Genomic DNA, 21544 nt, shown 5'->3' with positions numbered 1-21544 from the left:
TGGGAGATAGGTGCTCAGAAAATTGACTTTGGAACTAAAATAATGTTGGGTCTATATCTCATACTATAGAAAACATAATAAATCCCAGAGGGATTTAAGACCCCACAAAAGGTAAGATAGTAACACTACCAGGGGGAAGAGGAGCATGCCTTTGTGCCATGAATGGGGATGCAACAAATCAGAAATCCATGTCCATTGCCAGTGAGTCAACCTTGTATAGGGGTTCTGAGGCTCTAACCCCGTCTCTTTTCTCTCAAGGAAGGGCTGATGGGGTTGAACTGACTCTGGTTTGTGGTCCAACACCCACCAGCGTCACGGGCTCTGGGTGAAGATGGATTTCTTAATCCCACCTTCAGTGCACACTTCATCATGGGACTGCGTACTCCTCGCTTAGCGACTGGTGAAGAAAATCCATCATAGTACCGGTTTGTACCTTAAAGATGTCTGCAGGCAATGAATGCCAAGGTGAGAGGTGAGAGTAGCATTAGCTGTGGTGGCTAAGATGACCATCGACTTGGCTGGGCAGTGCTTTGGCTGCGCTGATGGGATGTGACCCTCCTTCATTTTCACATAGCAGCTGGGTCTTTGGAGTGGAACCAGGTTGTTGAATGACTGTACTTTGAAAACGAAAGGTTTCTTTTTGACAAAGCATTCCGTAGATGAACTTAAAGAAGGGTATCAATTAGGAAAAAAAATATTTGTAGTGGCTAAAACTGACAAGGGATTGAATATAAAAAGAACTGAAAATTAGGAAGAAAAAGAGCAAAATAAACGAGCAATACAATAAAAATATTTTTTAAAATAACATTTTTGGTAAAATGTTGGGTAAAATAAAAATTATTTTAAAATTAATAAAGCAAAATTTTAAAAATGAGCAGACTGTCTAGTAGGATAGATGTGCGGGCAGCCTCAGGTTATGAACAGCTTACATACATACTTGTAGTGACAAACCAGACCCTGTAAAACCTGTTATATTAAAAACTCAATGCTCATACAATAGTTTGTAGTAACAAAACACTACTTTTCGAGGCACGTCAAAGCATGATTATTGTTAGGGTAACGATGGCTTAGTGTGTCTGAAAATGTGTCATTATTTATTTGGTGCATAGGAAGATGTCCTTCACAAGAAAGGTGCTGTGTGTGGGAGCTTCACAGTGTTTGTGGGAAAATTACATCATCTTTTCATTCCATTTTTCCACGAACTTTTTAAGGCCCTCTATACTATAAACCAAGGCAAACCTTTGGCCATCTGATAGTGGACACACACCATCCCGCGCTGTTCCAACTTCCTGTACCAATCACACTTAGAGACACACTTAGGGAAGGAGCTAGTGTGTGACCTGGGGCCTGGCTGCCTGCACTGGGACGGAGGTGGGTGACTCGTGAGACTGAGGATCTCTTGCTCTGGAGGAAGCCAACTGCCGTGGCATGAGGGCCCTCAGGAACCCTGCGGAGAAGCTCGTGTGGGCAGGAGCGTCACCAATGGCCGGCGCCACTTCCCGAGCCATCTTGGAAGGGACCCCCCAGCTTCATTGAAGCCCTCGGGACCGAAGCCCTGATGGCAGCCTGATCACCTCGTGAGAGAGCCTAACCTGAAACCCCGCTGAACCGCTTCCAGATTGTAGGCCCACAAGGTTTGTGAAATAATAGATGTTTGTTTGCTTATCTATTTATTTTTCTATCACTTTTTTTCTTTTTAGACAGTTTTGTTGGCACATAATCTACGACCATACAATTCAGTAGTTTAATCATGTCAAGAAGAATTGTACAATCATCACAATCAATTTTAGAGCATTTGCGTTAAAAAATTATTGGGGGCTTGTACAGCTGTTGTCACAATCCATCCATTCATTGTGTCAAGCACATTTGCACATTTGTTGCTATCATTCTCAAAACATTTTTTACTCGAGCCCTTGCTATCAGCTCCTCATTTTTCCCTCTCTCCAACCCACCCTCCCTCATGAACCCTTGAAATTTATAAATTACTTTTTTTCATGTCTTATACTGCCTGATGTCTCACCCACTTTTGTGTTGTCTGTCCCCCTGGGAGGGGGTTTTACATACATCATTGTGATCCATTTCCCCTCTCTTCCCCCATTAGCTTCTTTCTGGTAATCCTTGTTCATAGCTCCCCATTTCCTCCCAACCTCCCCCTGTTCCCTCAAGAAACCATTAATCCAGTTCCTGCCACTAGACATTTACCTATCTTGGACTTTATATACAAAAAAACATACCCCTCCCCCCAAAACACCCTAAAACAACAAAAACCCTAACAATAACAGAAAAACCTCAATCAAAAAGAAAGAAAATGGAATCTAGAACAACTTTAAAATGGGTCAAAAGGGAGATCAAATGATAGGTGTTAATGAGCTGATGAGCTTAAGTGGGGAGCAAATGTTTTGAGAATGATGAGAGCAATGAATGTACAAACGTGCTTGACACAATTGGTGTATGTATGGATTGTATAAGAGTTGTATGAGCCCCTAATAAAACGATTAAAAAAATAAGTGTTCAGTTTTAACCTGACCTCATCTGCCATAATTTACTTTCCAATGTACTCTGCATGATAGCAAGGCTGTTGACGTCCTTGGCGTGTGCTTAGAGGGGATTCACCAGAGGCTTAATCCACGTGTATTTTTCCTTCCACTTTTTTTCTCCAGAAACAGCTTTATGGAGATAAACCATCCCAAGCCGTTCCCATTTGAAGTGTGCAGTTCGGTGGTTTCGGTCTGTTCAGAGAGTTGTGCAGCCATCACCACGATCAACTGTAAAACTTTCTCTTTGCCCATGGACTCAGAAACCTTGCACCTGTTCTGCAGTCTCTCCCTGCTTCCCCCAGTGTCTCTGGCCTTGGAAAGCACTCAGCTGCTGTCTGTCTCTAGATGTGCCTCTGGGACATCGTGCATCTGGAACCACACATTGTGACCTTGTGTGTCTGCCTCATTTAACACATGTCCAAGGTTCATTAATGGGGTCAGCACTTCATTCCATTTGACGGTTGAATAGTTGTCCACTGCATGGGCCTACCAGGATTTGATCCATGCATCAGGGGACCGCTGAGCTGTTTGTTTTCTGGCTATACGAGTGCTGTGAGCCTTCATGGAGGAGTTTTTATAAATGGACGTTTTCATCTCTCAATGAGTCTTCTAGTAGCTCCCATGTTTTAACTTTCGGATGAACTGCCAACCCAACTTCCCAAAGCAGCCCATGAGCGTCCCGGTGGCTTCACGCCGGCTGTGTTGCTGTCATCTTCGTTGACGGCCCTCCTGATGGGGGTGCATGTCCCTCACGAATAGCACCGCGGCATCCTCGTGCTGAGGGCAGGTGCTATCGAGTTCATTCCGACTCAGCGCCCCGATGGGCAGCGGAACGAAACACCGCCCCGTCGCGTGCCGTACCCCAAATTCTTGTTGTTTGAGCCCATTGTTGCCGCCACTACGCCAATACGTTTTGCCCAGGGCTGTCGCCTTTACCAAGCATGATGTCCTTTCCAGGGACTGGTCTCTCCTAATAGCATGCCCCAAATACGTGAGACGGATCTCACCATCCTTGCTTCCCGGAAGCATTCTGGCTGTGTTTTCAAGACAGGTTGGTAGTGCATGGTCCTTCCCGTACTCTCCACCAGCACCGTCATTCAGATACAGTGGTCCTTCGGTCCTCCCTGTTCAGTGTTCCACTGTCACATACCTGTGAGGCGATTGCAAATGCCTTGACGAGCGTGTGCTCCTTGTTCTCAAAGTAACATCTTTGCTTTTCAGGGCTTTAAAGAGATCATTGCAAATCGTTGTCGGCCCTCTTGACTGGCTTCCATGAGCATTGCTTGTGGATCCAAGTACGTGCAAACCCTGGACAAGTTCAATCGTTTCTCTGTTTATCCTATTGCCTGCTGGGCCGGTTGTGAGGAATTGGGTCTGCTTTTCATTGAGTTGTAATCCTTTCTGAAGGCTGCAATCTCTTTGATTTTCATCAGCAAATGCTTCGAGTCCTCCTCACTTTCAACGAGCCAGGTTGTATCAAAGATTGTAAATCAGCCTTCCTCCAATCCTGAAGCCACATTCTTCTTCATCTAATCCCGCTGGTCATTATTGAATAGTATGGTGAGAGGATACAACCCTGACGCACACCTTGCCTGATTTTAAACCGTGCCGTATCCCCCCTGTACAAGGAGAGGTTCTGGAATTCCCATTCTCCATTCTCTTTGTAGTTTGATACGTTCCACACAGTCAAATGCTTTGCATAGTCAATGAAACAGAAGTAAACATCTTTCTGCTCTTCTCTGCTTTCAGCCAAGATCCATCTGACATCAGTGATATCCTTTATTCCACATTTTCTAGCATGAATTTCTGACAGCACTTTGCTAACGTACTGCCTTGAAATACAATGCTGTCTGTGATAGGATAATATGCAATGGAGGAATTCAAAAAATTTAACATTGCCCTACTGACGATTTTAAGTATTAAAAAAGATATACTCAAAGGTACTTTATTTCATACAATTAATACATAAACCAATAGAAGAGGTATACACACTAAATGATGTTATAAGAACATTTAAAAAGATTCATGAAAAAATATTAAAGAACCCTGGTTTTTAAAGATAATTCCCTACTACCTCATGGTCGGCATCCTCATTTGCCGTGTTGCTGACTTTTCTCTGAGCATCGTGGCTGTGAGTTGTCCGTAACCATCTTCTCACTCTGGGAGTAGGGTCCCAGTCCTTGACAGGTAGGCCATTTGGATGATTGCCATTGCGTTTGATAGATAAGAAGCAGGCAACCTCTCTTCCGTGAACATATTATGTTCCTCCTGGAAAACCCCATTGCTACTTCTGCTGAAGGTTCAGGAATTACAGAATTCCCTCCTAATATTTCTTGGGAGTTTAGGGCATGACACAAAGCGGAAATGAATGACAGTGTGTCACCCTCCGATTGTTTGGGACTTTTTCTCCTTAAATTATGTGTTTGTTTACTGAAGTAACAAATGTAAAGGAATAAAAATGTAGTATTTAATCAAAACTATAATGAGCTTTATGAAAGAAATGAATAAATATTACAAGTGAAGTTTCATCTAATTTTTATACCTCTGGATGGAATGACTATTACAGGTGCTTAGACTGCACGGATGAGCTTTAAAAAAGACCAAAGATGAATTTGTGATTTCCACACTGGGGCAGCCTGAGAGAACCTGGCGATAAGTGCCATTTTCATAATCCATTCGCCAAATGCAACAAAAACTAGGGACGGCTTCTACCACACCAGTGCGAACTGGCTGCGCTCCACCACTGATAATATCTCTTCATAGCCAAGGAAACCCAGTCAGTGCAGCTACGCCTAAAAGTTATGGACCACCACGAAAACTAGTGGTGAAGAAAAGGAGGACTTGTACCAGGGTCTCCAGTCGGAAATTGGCCAAACATACAATCAAAGGCATTGGTGATTATTGGCAGTTGGAAGTTAGAAGCACAGAGGAAGGAACAGTAATCAGAAACTATGGTCTTTGTGATGGAATTGAAGCTGGGGCTCACGTGGAGTCTTGCAAGGCCAACTTCTTCATTGCAGATACCTTTTTTCAACAGCACAGAAGGCACTTGTTCACATGGGCTTCTCCAGAAGTCAAATCGATAACATCTGTGGGAAGAAGAGATGGTGGAACAGCTCGATATCTGCGGCTGAAATGACGCCGGGGGCCGACTGCGGATCACACCATCAATTGTTCGCTTGCAAGTTCAGGCTTGAAGCTGAAGAAGATTCAGACAAGGTCACAAGAGCAGATTTAGTCAATCCCATCTGAATTTTGAGAATATTTCACAAACAGATTTGACACATGGATCACAGAAAACCTGATGACCTGGGAGAGATCATCAAGAACCTCATACATGAAGAAAGCAAAACTCATTACAACGACAGGGGAAAAAAGAAAATATCAAAAGTGGATGTCACAAGAGAAGAGACTCAGACCTGCGTTTAACCGTAGAGCAATGAAGGCAAATGGAAGAAATGATGAAGTTAAGAGCTGAATAGAAAGGCAACAAACTATTATAATGAAGTGCACAGAGACCTACCGTTAGCAAACCACAAAGGAAGAACGCGCCCAGCAAATCACACCGAGAGAAGCGCAGGAAAGCTCGAGACTCGAGTTGCAGTATTGAAAGAATCTGTGAGCACGGTACTGAGCCAAGCAGGAACCTCGGAAAGAAGAGTCACTGTACCAAGCAGGACTGGACTGGTGGCCATCCAGCCACTTCAAGAGATCACTTAGGATCCAGAACCAATGACACTGAGGGTAAAAGTCCAAGCTCCATTGGAAGCATTAGCCAAAATCAAGGCTCAGGAAAGGACAGAAGCTGATGACGCACTGGAGAACAAGCACCCAGTCTCCCATGCCAAGACGTCCGGAAGAGAGCTACCTGACGGGAGGAAATCCACACTACGCTCATCTTGAAGGAGGGTGACCCAACAGAACACGCACATTTCAGAACAATCTCGTCTTTGTGTTGGAGAAGGTTTATTTCAATGCTTTGGGTTATCGTTTTTCTTGTTGAAATGTAAGGATGCTTTAGATACTCTAGATGCAAGTTTCCTGACCAGATACTTGACTTGCGAATATTTTCTCAAATGCTTTAGGTTGTTATTATCTGTCTGTGACATTGGGTTCTTTGATGTAGACCAACTTCGATTCACAACAGTAATTTTGGCCTTCTTGAGGGACTCAGTCTATACTCCTTCCAGTGTTCCTTGAGTCCTGGCAATAGCCTGACAAGGAAAGAGCAGAGCTGTAGGGTGGGCGGTGTAAGGAAATCTTAGAGGATAGCCTGGTACACCCAGAGCATGAGCAGGTGCATTGTCATGATGGGAAAAATCCACGTCACAACCTACAGGGCCATGTTCTTGTCAATGCAGTTTCTAAAGGTTCTTAAAATGTCATAATAAGGCCACATGATTATACTTTGTCCTTGGAGTAATCTGTTAAGATTTCCCCTTTAGAATCCAAAATACCCGCGTCTTATTTTATTTTATTTTAAAATTAAACAATTCATTGTTGAAAGCTATGCTCAATAGTGCTATCTCTTCACTTCTCAAAATTTTAAGGTTTTAGTTTTTTCATTTCAGATTAATGATTTTGAATTTGTTCATAGGTATGATATGAGGCATGGATCTTGTTTCACTTTTCTGCATAGTTAGAAAGTTAGTTTTCCCAACAACATTTATTGAAGAGACTGGTCTTTCCTCACCAAACAGACAGCCTCAAAAGCCAATGGCTGTGTGGATTTCTCTCTGGACTCTCAGTTCTACTCCATTAGTCTATGTGTCTCCTGGTAAACCAGCTCTGGACGTTCTGAATTACGGACGGTAAGATCTGGGAGGGGTCCCTCTGCTTTGTCCTTCTCTTTCTACATTAGCTATTTCAGACCTCTTTCTGTTCCATCTGAAGTTGAAGGTCGGCGTTTCCATTTCTGTGAAGAAGGTTGTCGGGATTTTGATGAGGGTGGTGTTGAATCTGTAGATCACTTTGGGAATGCTGACATCTTAACAACATGAAATCTCCTAGCCATCAACAGCAACATCTTTGCATTTGCTTAAATCCTCTTGAATGTCTTTCAATGTTGTTTTGTAATCTTCAGGTGTCTGTCTTGGTGAAATTTGTCCCTAGGTCTTTCCTTTGGATGCTGTTGTAAATGGAATCATGGCTCTAATTTCCCTTGTGATGTCTCATTGCTGATAGATAGGAACCCAGATGATTCGTATTAGTTGACCTTGTACCTTGCAACTTTGCTAAAGTTCTCTATCAGCTCTAAGTACTTTCTTGCAAACTCTTGGGGATTTTCTCAATGTAGGCCTGTCATCTGTGAATAGAGGTAGTTTTACTTCTTTTTTCCTCTTTATCTGGATACCTTTTATTTATTTTTCCTGTCTTATTGCAGTGGTTTAAAATAATTTGTAGATCTTAAAACCCAAAGAGACTTCCTTTCTGAACTAGAGCGTATCAGCTGGAGTCACTAACAGGTTAGGGCATCTCCTCTCTTCCTGGCCAGTGTCCTCACAGAGAAGATGAAGTAGGAAATGAATAATAGTAACCTGGAAAACAAAAAGTCTGAAGTTTAGCCGGTAACTGGATTGGGACTAGAACCCCGTGTTCTTCCCCTAAGCCACACAACCGGTTCTTTTGCTTCTTTGCTGGTAAACATGCTTTAAAGGTCACGGCATTAGAAAAATCAAAGATGTATATATAAAATCAAACCTGTCATACAGCATTGGTATAAAAAATGGTGAGATCCGACCGATGCTTGCCATTTCGTTCATGGTAATGCTGAGCTCTTCATTCGGCAGCAAGTTATGTAGAATGTACCGTGGTTATGCAGATGTGGATGGTAAAGGAATTTGGTGAACACTATGAGTTTGTAGGACTCTACTGTTTTTATACTATTTTATAAATACAAATTTTAAAAAAATCATTCTATTGGGGGCTTGTATAGCTGTTATCTCAATCCATACATCCATCCATTGTGTCAAGCACATTTGTACATTTGTTGCCATCATCATTTTCAAAACATTTTCTTTCTACTTGAGCCCTTGGTATCAGCTCATTTTTTTTCTTTTTCTCCCTTCCCTCCCCCACCCATAAATATAACATTATGCAAAACTAAAAAGCTTATATAAAAAAAGCCACAGGGACTATAGGTGCTGGACACTGGCCCTCCTACAGAGCTTACTGCGATGACTGCTTCGGGGTCAGACGTGGGTAAGCTTTGCCAGGGCAGCCCCTCCTCATTGGGCAGAAGTGGCTGAGAGTCCAGAGCCGGGCTGTGTTTATGTTTAGATTCAGATTTTCACTCTACCTTTGAGGGGCGTCCCCCCCCCCCGGTTTTCTTTTTGAAGGAACAACTTGGCTTTGAGAAGCCCAGAGGTTTTCAGATATCTTTTAAAAAAATCATTTTATTGGGGGCTCATCACCATCCATCCATCCATCTATCCATCCATCCATCCATCCATTGTGTCAAGCACTTTCATACATATGTTGCCATCATCATTTTCAAGAGTTCAGATGTCTTCAACCACACTTCTTTTCTTATTTTTTACCTTCACAAAAGAATTGATTCTCTGTTTTCCAATGCAGAGTGATGTGGAGGTGAAGCAGAGAAATGGCATTCCAGGTGAGCTCTGTACCTGGGTAATTTTACACCCCGCCCCCCTGACAACTTGTTTGCCTTTGTGTTGGACAGAGACCGCTGCGTGGCCCGCCTGCCTGGTGACCGTGTAGTTCTAGGCTGGCCGCGAGAGGGCGGTGTGTGAGATGCCTGTTCTGGACTGTGGAAAGAAGCAGGGCCCGCTGCTTTCAGAAAGCAACAGCTCTCATAGTCTCTCCAGGATCTATTGCGATGGGTGTGCCCCAGACTTCATTTCCACCCAAAGCAACCCCGCATGATAGAAGAGGCTGCCGGCCCTCATCTGAGATCCACAAACGCTCCTACCTCTAAGGTGGTAGCACTTTCATCTCAATTTTGACCAGAATCTTCTTTAAGGAAGACTTTCATTTAATTTTTTTCCCCTTTTGGCTCAAGTAGAAAGAAAATGTGGTGGAAATTATGGCAACCTATGTACAAATGTGCTTGATACAACTGATGTATGGATTGTTAAAAGAGCTGTAAGAGCCTCCAATAAAATATTTATTAAAATATAACTAAATAAAAAATAAATATTTCCATCCCTTTTCATCAAATTTGGGCCCTTCTGTCTCCTTCCTTTTTGTGCCTTCTGGTTATTGTCAGTGTTCTCCAAAGTCGGGGGCCCCGAGGAGCGGCTGAGGCAAATTCCTATCTTGACCCTGGATCATGGGCTAGACCACGGGTCAGCAAGCTGTGACATGAAAGCCGTATGTGGCCTTTTGGGTATGTAAGGAAAATTGGCTCTGAAAATTGAAAAAATTTAAGGATATTATTTCAGTAAACAAGGTGATTTCATTTGCTTGTAAAAATATATGACTCTCAAAAACTTCTAAAATTGTCGTAAGGTGCAGGACTGGCTCTTCTGTCTCAACCCCGGGCTAGAGGACAAAAGCTTTTACTTGCCCAGGGGAGGCCCGTTTGAGTCTTATTTTGAAAAGTTTGGGAACCTGTGCTTCTTGTTCACTCTCAAGGTTGGACTTACGATGCCCTAAAACCACTAAGTCGTACATTGACAAAAGACCGAGTTTCACGGTAGATGAATTGTCACCAATAAATATTTAATGCAGTGAGCAGACACAAGGAGACGGTAGGGGCTGGCTGGTACGGACTCGAGACGTCTGGGGGCTTCGTCGTGGCGTCAGTGATGGGGAGCACCACTCTCTCTTCTTGCGGGCCTCCTGGACACCCTGACCTCCGGCACACAGTGCACCCCCACCTGCTCTGCACAGGTGACTGACTCTGGCTCAGCACGCACCAGAGAGAGTTGGCGTTGGGGTGGGGCATAGCTGGGAGACGTCCTGAGACAGCTGAGTCCGGAGAGGTAGGTGGCTCCCCGGAGCCCTCAGTTGCCTCCTGAAGGATGGAGACTTTTGTGGGTCAAGTGGGCAATGTCTTTTTCCCATTTTCTGATTCTGAGTCTTGTTGGCACAAACCCTTTTGGAGCTGGCTTCCGGACAGCAAGACTGGCCTGCCAACAGAGGCAGAGGGAGGATGGGCGAGTCTGGTCCCCTTCTCTGCCACTGCCTTTCTTGGCGTTCTGTCCGCCGTGTCGGCGCTCCAGAATGACTCGGTGTGTCCTTGGTACCTGAGGGGTGTGTGGGCCCCAGCAGAGGAACTGTGATTGCCTCCAACTGGCTGTTGGCCTTGGGCTTGGACAGCATCACCCTTTCAGTAAACAAGGGCATGTAGGAGGTCCTGATGGTGGCTTGGTCCTCAAATGGCGCCTGTGAAGTCACAGCATGGGGAGGGGGACAGAGAGCAGTCAACTGGCAAAGGAAGCGACGTTGTCCTCTCTTGGCACACTATGTTCAGCGCTCTCTGTCTGCCAAGCGATTACAAGGAGGGATAAGTCAGTTATGTGACAGGGACAGTTTTCTTTACTCAGAGCTGCTCGCCGGCGGGAAAGCCAGGGTTCAGACCCCTTCCCTGTGCTTCTCCCTGCCCAGCCTAGTTTCGGGAGCAAAGGGAGATGGGAGGTGGTGAGTCCCAGGGCCTGGGGCCTGCTCCCCACCCCAGTGGCTCTCACCAGGGGCTTCGCATGGCCTCTGCAGTGCATGTCTCCGCTGTGCCCTGGGTGCTGCGTGCCCCACTTCTGGTGCAGTATCTTGCTGGTAGCTGCATTCTGGAGCGTGTCTTTGCAGGCCCTGAGCGCCCTGAAGGGGCACTTAGCCTTGACTGCTGTCACCATGGGCTTGGGAGGAGGTGGATAAGGCATCTGGGGAGAGAGAAATTCTTGTCTGGGGAGATAATGACCATCATCTTGGTTGCTAGCTTTTTAAAGCGCTTGCTCCCTGACAAATGGATGGACAGATGGCAAGAACATCCTTACCTGGCCTCTGGTCACGGAGAGGTCAATGTCTGGGTGAGGGGTTAAAGGTTAGGGAAAGCCTTGAACCTTTCTGGACTTCTCAAGCTAGGTGGATTTGGGGTTCCTGACAGCGGCCTCTTTCCCTCACCCCCTCTCCTGACAGATTCTTGGGTTAAGAGAGCAGTTGGAACCCTCCAGCAGTTGGAACCCTCTTGACAGAGAGCTTGGGCACCTGACCCTGGCCAGCGTTTCTCTATCAAAATGGGCAGTTTGGCCTCCACCTAAGGTGGGCCATTCCCTGCTTCCGCTGGCCACCTGGTAGTAGGTGGGCTGCCAGCCGGGGCAGTTTCTTTCTGCAGTGTATATACATTGGCTGTATAAAGTCAAAGCCTCTCTGGGAATGGGGATCTATAGAGCTGTGGGCCTATCCAGGGTATGCTGACAGCAGGGTTCAGGGTCCCATCCCCCTCTCATTTGTGTGTCTGCCTAAATCCTGTCGCGTGTGTTTTCTAGTGACAATGCCTTGATGGTTTTTCTGGAACCCAGACTCCAATGTATCTGAGTCTCTTGGTGCTGTCCTCCTTCCGCAGTTACCAGGCTAAGCCTGGGCCCCCCGGGCGCGAGCCTGCAGCCAGGGAGGGACAGCGCATGGGCAAGCTTGAGGCCACTAGATGGCGCTAGCTTGGAGAAAATGCTCCTGGGAAACGGGAGCCTGAGGTTTGTGTGCCAGCGAAGCAGAGCTGTTCTCCCTGCTAGCCTGTGTCCCTGGTCACTCCTGGGCTGGAATGGAATCACCCTTCCACCTGCCGCTCTGGCCGAGGGCTGCAGCCGCGCTCACCACTGCGACACACACACATACTCCTGCCTTGGGTTGGGTCCCAGCTGGGCCTTGGCACCGCTCCGGGTGAGTCAGGGATGGAGAGGGCTACACTGAATCCTAATGACGGCAGGACAGGCACAGGCCAGGGGCTGGCTGATTTTTGTCCTCTCCAGGGCTCTGGAGATGCCCAGCAATGCATGCCCCTGCCCTGCAGTTGGGGCTTCTCTCTCCCAAGGATGTGGAAGGAAGGGGCTGAGTCCAGTTATGAGCACCATGGAGTTTGTTCTCGCTCCTATTTTGGATCAGTTGGGAGGCTCCAAGCCTACATATACAGTGGCCCTGGGCTCTGTGGTGTGGGAAATGGCTGGGAGACTCAGTTGGGAATCAGTGAGTTGAGTTGGGGCTGCCCTCTGAACTCTGTCCCTTCCCGGCCTTGCAGCTGGCCTACAGTGCAGGGGGACTCACTCGACTCCTTGGCCACTCCTGTCCAGGTCAGGCGGGACAAGTCCAGCCCCCACTGGGACTGGGAAGTCTCTCTGACACTGGCCAACCCCATGTCTTGCAGACACACTCTGGTTGCTGCTTGCCCATCTTGAGTGTGACTTGGGAACCTTGTCTGGACAAGAGTCAACTCTGGGAGGAAAGCTGATGTGTGGTGGTCACGGGTGGTCATGGGGGGGGCGGCGGAGACGTGTGCAAACTGCCTGCCGTGGCGGGACCATCATCAAAGACAGAGAAGCTTGGCTCCTTCACAGCTGGTTCAACTCGACCCTGCCTCTTGTTTCTGGGCCTTTCCCACCTTTTTTTGTATCAAGACAAATCAGATCAAACCAAGCCAACTGCCATCTAGTTGATTCTGGCTCATTGCGGCCGATGACCCTCTGTAGGGTTTCCAGGACTGTGGAGCTTGGGAGCGAAGGCGAGGAAGGCCCTCAGGGGGCTGGATTGGCAGTGTGGCTGCGACAGCGGGCTCAGGCATGGGAACAAGGGCGAAGACAGCACAGGGCGTGCAGGGTTGCGTTCTGTTGTGCGTAATGTCTCTATGGGTTGGAACCAACTTGCTGGCACCTCATAACAACAACAACAACAACAAATCTGGGTGGGGGCAGATAGACTCCTTTCTCCTGAGGAGCGGTGGGTGGGTTTGCATCACTGACCTTGCAGCTGGCAGCCTGATACTTAATGTACAGCGCCACCAGGGCTATTTCAGTGGGGACCGGGGACCCCAAAGAGCTTAGTATATTTCTGAATACCACCGTACTGACATTCAGAACTCTCTCCCCGAGACCAGCACGAGAGAGTCTTTGGTGCGGAATCTCAGCGCGTGGCCTCCTGGCTCCTTCGGATCAGCTGGGTTTGGAAAACCTGCACTCAGGGCTTCCAGTTGCCCCTCCTCAGAGCTCTGAACCTGCCCAAGTGGTTTTAGTCACGGCAGACAAAGAGAAAGCTGAACCGACCCACAGTTTTAAAATGTAGATGCACCGGAATGATCCCCCGAATGACAAAATGATGAGTCGAGGCACCGTGCACCCTGCGGGAGCCAGCTGTTGGAGACTGGATTCTCTGCAGCACGGTGGGGCATGGTACACACTCAGAGCACTGTGGGTGGCTGACAGATTCGAGCAGGTCGTGGTTGTTTCTGACTGTGGTGATCAGGAAAGCAAGTTGCTGAGTAAGGTGCCTGCCCTCTTGTTTTTGAAGAGAGAGATTTGTTTTCTGGGAGAGGTATTTGGCTCATATTTATTTCCTTTCGGGTTATTCTTCTGGTTCACCCATATTTCACAAATTGGACTCTGTTCCAGTTCTGCTTCCTTGGCCATGACTGGACAGGAGAACCACTTGGAAGCCCTGGGACTCCTGCCACAGCAGGAAGGAGAGAGGTCTGGGTGGGCTGGTTGGTAGGGGACCCTCCCAGAGGGGTCTGGGCTGACCTTACAGCCAACTATTGGCTGCCGGGCTTTTGAAAGGAGTGCTCTGGGACCTTCCCTTCTTTCTGCATCCTGCCGGGTTGGTGGCTCCTTCTGGGACCTGTCTGGGAGACAAGGAGGGCCTTGGTTAAGATGGGGTGGGTTGTGTTTGGGCACTGAGAGTTTAGATTCCGCTTTCGTTTTTTAATCGTTTTATTAGGGGCTCATACAACTCTTATAACAATCCACACATACATCAATTGTGTAAAGCACATTTGTACATTAATTGCCCTCATCATTCTCAAAACATTTGCTCTCCACCTAAGCCTCTGGCATCAGGTCCTCATTTCTCCCCTCCCTCTCCGCTACCCCCTCCCTCATGAACCCTTGGAAATTTATAAATTATTATAATTTTGTCATATCTTGACCTGTCCAGTGTCCCCCTTCACCCACTAGATTCCACTTTCTGCAGAGCATACCGCATTGCCCTTGGTTGACCTCGGCCCCACCCGGCTGCGTCTCACCTGAATAGGAAAGCTCCCCACAGTAGGCGACGGGCCCCACTTGCCAGAGCTTGAAGCATTCTTTGTAGATCCATGGAGGCTTGAAGTCCTGGTTGAAGTGGGCTGGGGGTCGGGTCCCAGCTGGCGTCTTGGGCAGGGCCTCCAGGCGGTATTTGATATCTTCAGGGGCTATCTCCCAGCCTTCCGACTTCTGCACAGCTGCCCTGCCCTGCTGCTCCCGGTTGTGGGAAGGAAGCCAGGTTCACATCGCGGTTTGTAAGGGCCATCTTCCAACTCGTTACAGGGCACGGCAGTGGGGGCAGGCAGTGGGGGGTCAGTCTCTCAGAGTGAGAGGGCACAGGGGCCCCCTTAAGTCCCCTAACTCCTTGGAGCCATGCTCTGTTTGTACAGTCAGCACAGAGCACCCTTTCTGGGTGATTGAGCAGATCTGGAATAGAGCAGCTAGCATGGTGTATGGTACCTGCAACTATCAAACCAAGCCCTCTGCCAATGGGCTGGATTTCAACTCATGTTCACCTTTTAGGACAGAGGAGAACTGCCCCTGTGGGTTTCCAAGGTTGTCAATCATTACGGGAGCATACAGCCTCATTGTTCTCTCTCTGAGTGGCTAGTGGGTTTGACCTACTGACCTTGCAGTTAGCAGTCAATATTTACCTGGGAGTGCCCGTAGGGCGCCTCTGTCTGGCATGTCTCACTGCCATAGTCAGTGCTATGGGTTTCTGAGATGGTAACTGTTTACCAGAGTAGAAAGCCCAGTCTTTTCCCCTTGTAGTGGTTGGTGGTTTTGAACTGCCAACCATGCAGATCGAAGTGCAATGCATAGCCAGTGTCTGGCATGCAGTGGGCAATTAGTGAACAGTGTCAGCTCTGTCAAGCCGAGGGCAGTTGGAGAGCGTGTCTGCCCGTCTCCCATTCTCATCTGGCTCCACACTTGCCCCCCCCCCGCCCCCGCCGATCTTACTTACCTGCTGCTTAGGTCCTCGGCCCTCTGCCTGGGCTTGTGGAGCCTGCATCTCTGGCTGGCTGGATTTTCGGGATGGAGGAGGGTAGTGACAGGAGCAGAGTCTTCTGCCTGCGAGAGACGGAGTGTCTGGGGAAGGGGCAGTGAGTGAGCCACCAATGGCAGTCTCGTGGTACTCGTCACCCCCACTAGGAGTGACGTCAACCCAATTTGAGTTGAGGTCCCGGTACAGGGAGGCAGACTGGCCCTCTGGGCTGGCCTCTTTGTGGTCCGGACTCAGCAGCGGAGGTGTGGGGCAAGGGTGGAGAGGACGGGCTGGTGACCGGCAGGCAGCAGGTGAGGATGGGATGTGTGGGCGGCCTGCAGGACGGAGCGTGTGGGCGGGCTTCCAGGGAGGCTGAGGTTGGCTGCTTGGGCCCAGGCCACAAGCACTCAGAGGGAAGCCTGCCTTTGAGCCACTGAGGCTGGACCTCATCCTGAGCAAGACCAGGGCCCAGGGCAGGAAGCATTCGTGTCCTCTGACCACCCACCTGCGCCAGAGAGAAGATGAGGAGGTCCTGAGCTTTGGGGACAGCTCGGGAGGAGGAGGAAGATGATCCTGGGTAGGGTGGTGACTAGTGGACCCTCACCCACAGTCACAGAGCTCACGGAGGTGGCTGAGGGGGCGCACTTTGGCCTCCTGGCTTCCTGGGTCATGCTGGCAGGAGCTCTTCTGGCCCCAGCTCCTGAGGAAGCGCCTGTTCTGTGGTGGATGTGCTTTGGCTCTGAGGAGGAGGTCTCAGGCTGCCTCGGGCTTCCCCCTTTGAATTTGAAAGCCGCTGCATTGCCTTTGGGAGAGGAGGGGAGACAGTGTCCCTAAGGACAGGGGCTGCTTTGATGACAAATGAGGGAGGGGATAAGGCGGGGAGCAGTGTCGGTTTCCTCGGGCCTCAAGATGACGGCTTTGATCCCTCTGCCAGTCTCAAGTTCAACTATGGCTCTCCATTGTGTGTGACGTCTGTGTGCAGGTGTGGGTGCATCCACCCGCCCTCCAGGCGCTGTCCATCATTTCCTCTTCCCTCCTCTACTCGACACTCATGAAGAACGGACACATACACACACACACACACACACACACACACACACACACACACACCACGGTGTCCCTCGGCAGAGTGCTGAACCACATCTTGTCAGCTGTATACATTTTCCAGTAGCCACTTCTCTTCCAGAACCTGGAATCACAACATCGTTACCTCAGGGTTGGAAGTGACCCTAAAGGACCCGTGTCCCCCATGGTCCCCCACGCCAATTCATTTAAAAGTATTGTCTATCGGTTCACAGTCGCAGCTGCTGCCCCCTTGGGGTCCATGGCAATTTGGTACTAGTCATAGCCATTGTAGATTGGCGGTCGGAAAGGGTCCGAAGGGAGATGGACTTCTCACACCCACCCCAGTGCCAGGATCTGCCGGCACACACATTTCCACGAAGCGCCAGACCCTGCTGGACACTGGGCTGGACACTGGCTGCCTTCTTGAAGCGTGCGGGCCCACTCCTGAGAGTTTCCCCGTGGCTCCGTGGCTGCTCCGGGTTTTCCATTTTGAGGCGTGCAGCAGCAGACAGCCCCCTCCTGCCTGGTCCCATGTCGGCATGAGTCCCTCCAGGCAAAGAGGAGGCAACGGGAGAGTTGCGTATTGATCTTTATGCAAGAAGGGAGGCAGACAATCATTTCTAGCTAAGACAGTCAGGAATTAATCTTCGTATGAAGAAGGCCCAACTGTGCTGCAGACACTTCATCTGGAGGGCCTCTTCCCTCCCCTCTACCCCCAAGCCAGCCAGCAGAGCTAAGTCTGACAACCCATACCAGGGGATGACCCAGAGGAAGAGGAGGGAGGACCAGGAGCAGCGGGGAGAGAGGTGGCCAGAGGACGGGATGCTCTTAGCTGACCTTGGAGGGTGATAGCAAGGTGGGGCTCAGAGCTCAGAACAAACTCAATACACCTACTTCGACATTATCCAACATTTCCCCCTTTATGACAAGAGTAAAAAAATCTGTTCATCTATTTTGTGTATGAACAATGCATGTCTGGGCGGTCACCAACGACCAGGCCCACGGTGAGAGTCGCACTGGCCGTGCTGGGTCAACTTGCCCAGGCCACGATTCCCGGTGGTGTAATTGGCAGTGATGTAAGCATCCTCCATTTTTACACAATGCTGATTTTTTTGCCTCATGGTCCGGTCTTTGGAATCTAGCCATCTTGATAAGTTAGGAGTGGATGTAGCATAGAAGACCTATTTCTGAATCCCTGCGATCCTGCAGGCTCGGGGCAGGTTGGAAGCAGGAACGGGTGAAACAATCTGAGATTCACTCCCGCCCTCTGGATTTTGGTCCTACCTTTCACCATGGGTATGAAGGTTGACATCGGAAGGAAGCTCTTAGACCTGCCTGACTCTTTCAACGATCCTTTCCAGTTTTATTGGCATAGAATTCACAGCTCTAAAATCCAGTAGTTCAGTCACATCAAGAAGAGCTCTATAGTCATCTCCACAATCAGTTTTAGAGCATTCTCTTTACTCTTGTGCTCAATATTATTAGCCCCCTAGCCCCACCCCTGTCATACCCCCAAGCAACCAATAATCCAGTTACTGTCCCTATACATTTACCTTGTCTAGATTTTGGACCCAGGAAACCATTAAAAAACAAACAAAAGGAGTAACACAGTCAAACAGCCTACATCATTCCCTTTATGCATGATTTCGAGTCTGCCACTATCTTCATGAACCCACTGAAGCTTCTTACACTCCTTGAAAGACAGCAGCTAACTCGCACCATTGTCAGCGTACGGTGGGACTTGCACCTCCCTCCTTCAGTCTAGGCACCGCATCTTCATCAGGGCATTGAAGACGCATTCACTGGCGTGGTTACTGCACATCACCAGTGATTCCCCCCTGCACCCACTGTCGTTAGAAGTCCCCTTCGCGCATGCTCTGAAACCATACCGCCCCATCTCAAGTTCTCCTCTCACGCTCCAAGGGGCGACTGCGCCCAGTGCAGGGTCTGCTTGTCCTGCTAGACGTCCTTAGGTTTGCCTGGCACTCTGTGCCAACACTTCCCGTATTCCAGCATGGACTGTGAGCACCTGTGCCCAGGGACCATCTCCTATCATCTTCCCATCTCCAGCTCCCACCCAAGGCATGGCACCAAATAAAACATTTTGAAATTCTAAAAAATTAAAAAGCAAACGCACACACACAAATCAAACCTATTGCCATTGAGTGGATTCTGACTCAGGGGACCCGGCAGAACAGGGTAGAACTGCTCCTTAGGGCTTCAGAGTGAAGAATCTTTCTGGGAGCAGACAGCGTCACCTTCTTCTGTGTAATGGCTGGTGGATTTGAACCTGTGACCCACACTTAATCTGCTACTCTAGTAGGGCCCCTTCTGGACCCAGTAAAAATATCCAACAAAACCAAATCCACCCAAACCCACTGCTGTCTATAGTTGAGTCTGCCACACAGTAGCCGAGCGGGGGCAGACAGTCTCTTCTTTCTCCCTCAGAGTGGCTTGTGGGTTTAGCCAGCTGATCTTGAGGTTAGCCTGCAGTGCCACCACGATCCCCTTCTTCACCCAATCGCCAGCACGCTGTGACTTTGGGCCTGATACTCTGTACGTTCATCTCACAAGCACTGGAGAGGTCAATCCCCATCTGGTAGATGAGGAACCCCCAGCGCTAGCAAAGTCTGTGCTGCTGCTATCAGCGAATGTGGGGGGCCTGGAGTGGCTGCTTGGAGAGTGGGCTCCGTGCATCCAGGGTTCTCTAGTTGTGGTCTTTAATCCCCTGGGCTAATTGACTGCCTTGTCTGCAACCGTCTGCTGAATGGTTAAGTAGCACATGGAATTCTCCAAGCAGATGTGTCCGCTGTGACTCTGCCGGCCAGCCCGCCCAGGGAGCCTGTGGCTTTGGTGGGAACATAGGGAGTGAAGCGTGGTTACCCCAGTATTGACAGCGGGGGCTGAAGGTGGGAAAGTCCTGTCAACTCCAGGAGGAAGCAGGACCAGGATGAAGCAAACCCTGTCTGCAGGATGCAGCCCCGTATCTTCAGCATCCTGGCAGGACAAGACGCCTTCCGACCTGGCCCAGCCGCTGCTCCCCGCATGCACGCTCCCAAACTCTACTTCTCCTGGTGAGACAGTTTCAGGCCTCTGTTTACAGGCAGAACGGCCGAATGCAAGACCTCCTCCACGGGCTCTCTCACCACAGGCATGTACCCCGAATTCTGGTTCTTTGTGCGATATAAGTCCCACACTTAAGACTCACAGTGGGCAGAGACCCCGGTCTCTGGCCCGCAGCCCACAGCCCCGCCTGTATTAGACACTCAGTAACATTCGCTGGCTTCCTCTAAACGGCCGGTAAGCAGAGAGCGAGGGTGCTTTGGCAGCATCTGGATCTGTTTGATGAATAAGGGCACGTTGGGAATATCAAGAGGTTTGTGATCCTTGATTTTCCTCTTTACCCTGACCCAGCCATCAAGTCCCGTTCAGAAGAATCTCAGCAGCAGGCTGGGAAAATGGTGCGAGGACATATGAGACTGAGGCCCACGGCCGACCAGGCAAAGCTCTTCCTGCAGGACAGGCCCCTCCAGTCTCCTGTAGGGTGGGCCCCATGCCTCTCCCCTGGGAAGAAGGGGCTGTCCTGTGCCAGCTCCAGTCCCGGCTCCCCTCTCCCACTAAGCTCGCAAGGCCACTTGGTGTGGGAGTGTTGCCGGTGTCTTAGTCCCCAAGAGGCCAGACCTTTTTGCCCTGCTGTTTGGAAAGTGCATTCGATTCTGGGCACAGCAAGGTGTCTAGACACCCCCAATCCGATGACCCCACACGCCCATTCCATAAAACCAGACCAAACGCCCACGGGTCCTAGCCTACCTTTGCACTCAGGAATTCCCGACCACGCCCTGGGGAACCAGGAGGCCCGTGGACCCAGATGCTCTTCGGGGTGGGGGCTGCTTGTGAAGTTTCTTAGTGACTGACTGTGTGAGTCAGACTTAGGGGTCCCTGGAAGGACGACTGGAGAGAGAGGCTTGGCTGAGGGCAGGCCACACCCTGAGCTGCACAAGGTGAGGCCTTTATGAGGTGGTCAGGGCGGATGCTGGCCGCTCTGTGCTGCCACCTGCTGGACACCATGAAGACAGCGGCCACTCCTGCCATGGACACACACACGAAGACAGCAGTCACTCCTGCCATGGACACACACACACACACACACACACACACGAAGACAGCGGTCACTCCTGCCATGGACACACACACACACACACACACGCACACGAAGACAGCGGTCACTCCTGCCATGGACACACACACACACACACACACACACACACGAAGACAGCAGCCACTCCTGCCGTGCTGCGCCTGCTGCTGCGGGGATCTCGGCCCCACCCAGCCAGGGCTATCAAGATGTCCCTGTGCTGCCCCGGGCAGAGGACACCACTGTCCTTTTCCCTCTGATGGCAAAGGATGGCTTTGTCTCTGGTCGCGGGCAGAGAGCCGCTTGCTGTCCACTTGCCTCCCTGGGACCCTGAGTGTGGCTGTGATTAGAGAGACCCCTGATTACTGGGGGCGGGCTGCTATTATTAATAAGGACGCCGTGCGAATCAGGGCCTCCCCTGCGTCGCCGAGGGGATCCCAGTCCTCTGCTCATCCTAGGAGAGCCATTGGAGTCGAGGGTGGCCAGCAGAGGCTGCTGCTGCACTGGCTATGCGGGTGCGCGCGTATGTGTGTAGAAAGAGGGCCCAGAGCTCAGTGGGAGGGCTGGCGAAGGGGGGGGGGTGTTTGTGTGTGTGTGTGTGTGCGTAGAAAGAGGGCCCAGTGTGTGTGTGTGTGTG

The sequence above is a fragment of the Tenrec ecaudatus genome, chromosome 4, assembly GCF_050624435.1.
Source record: "Tenrec ecaudatus isolate mTenEca1 chromosome 4, mTenEca1.hap1, whole genome shotgun sequence".
Taxonomy (NCBI): domain Eukaryota; kingdom Metazoa; phylum Chordata; class Mammalia; order Afrosoricida; family Tenrecidae; genus Tenrec; species Tenrec ecaudatus.
The sequence above is the reverse complement of the archived record's forward strand: the minus strand, read 5'-3'. Positions refer to the sequence as shown.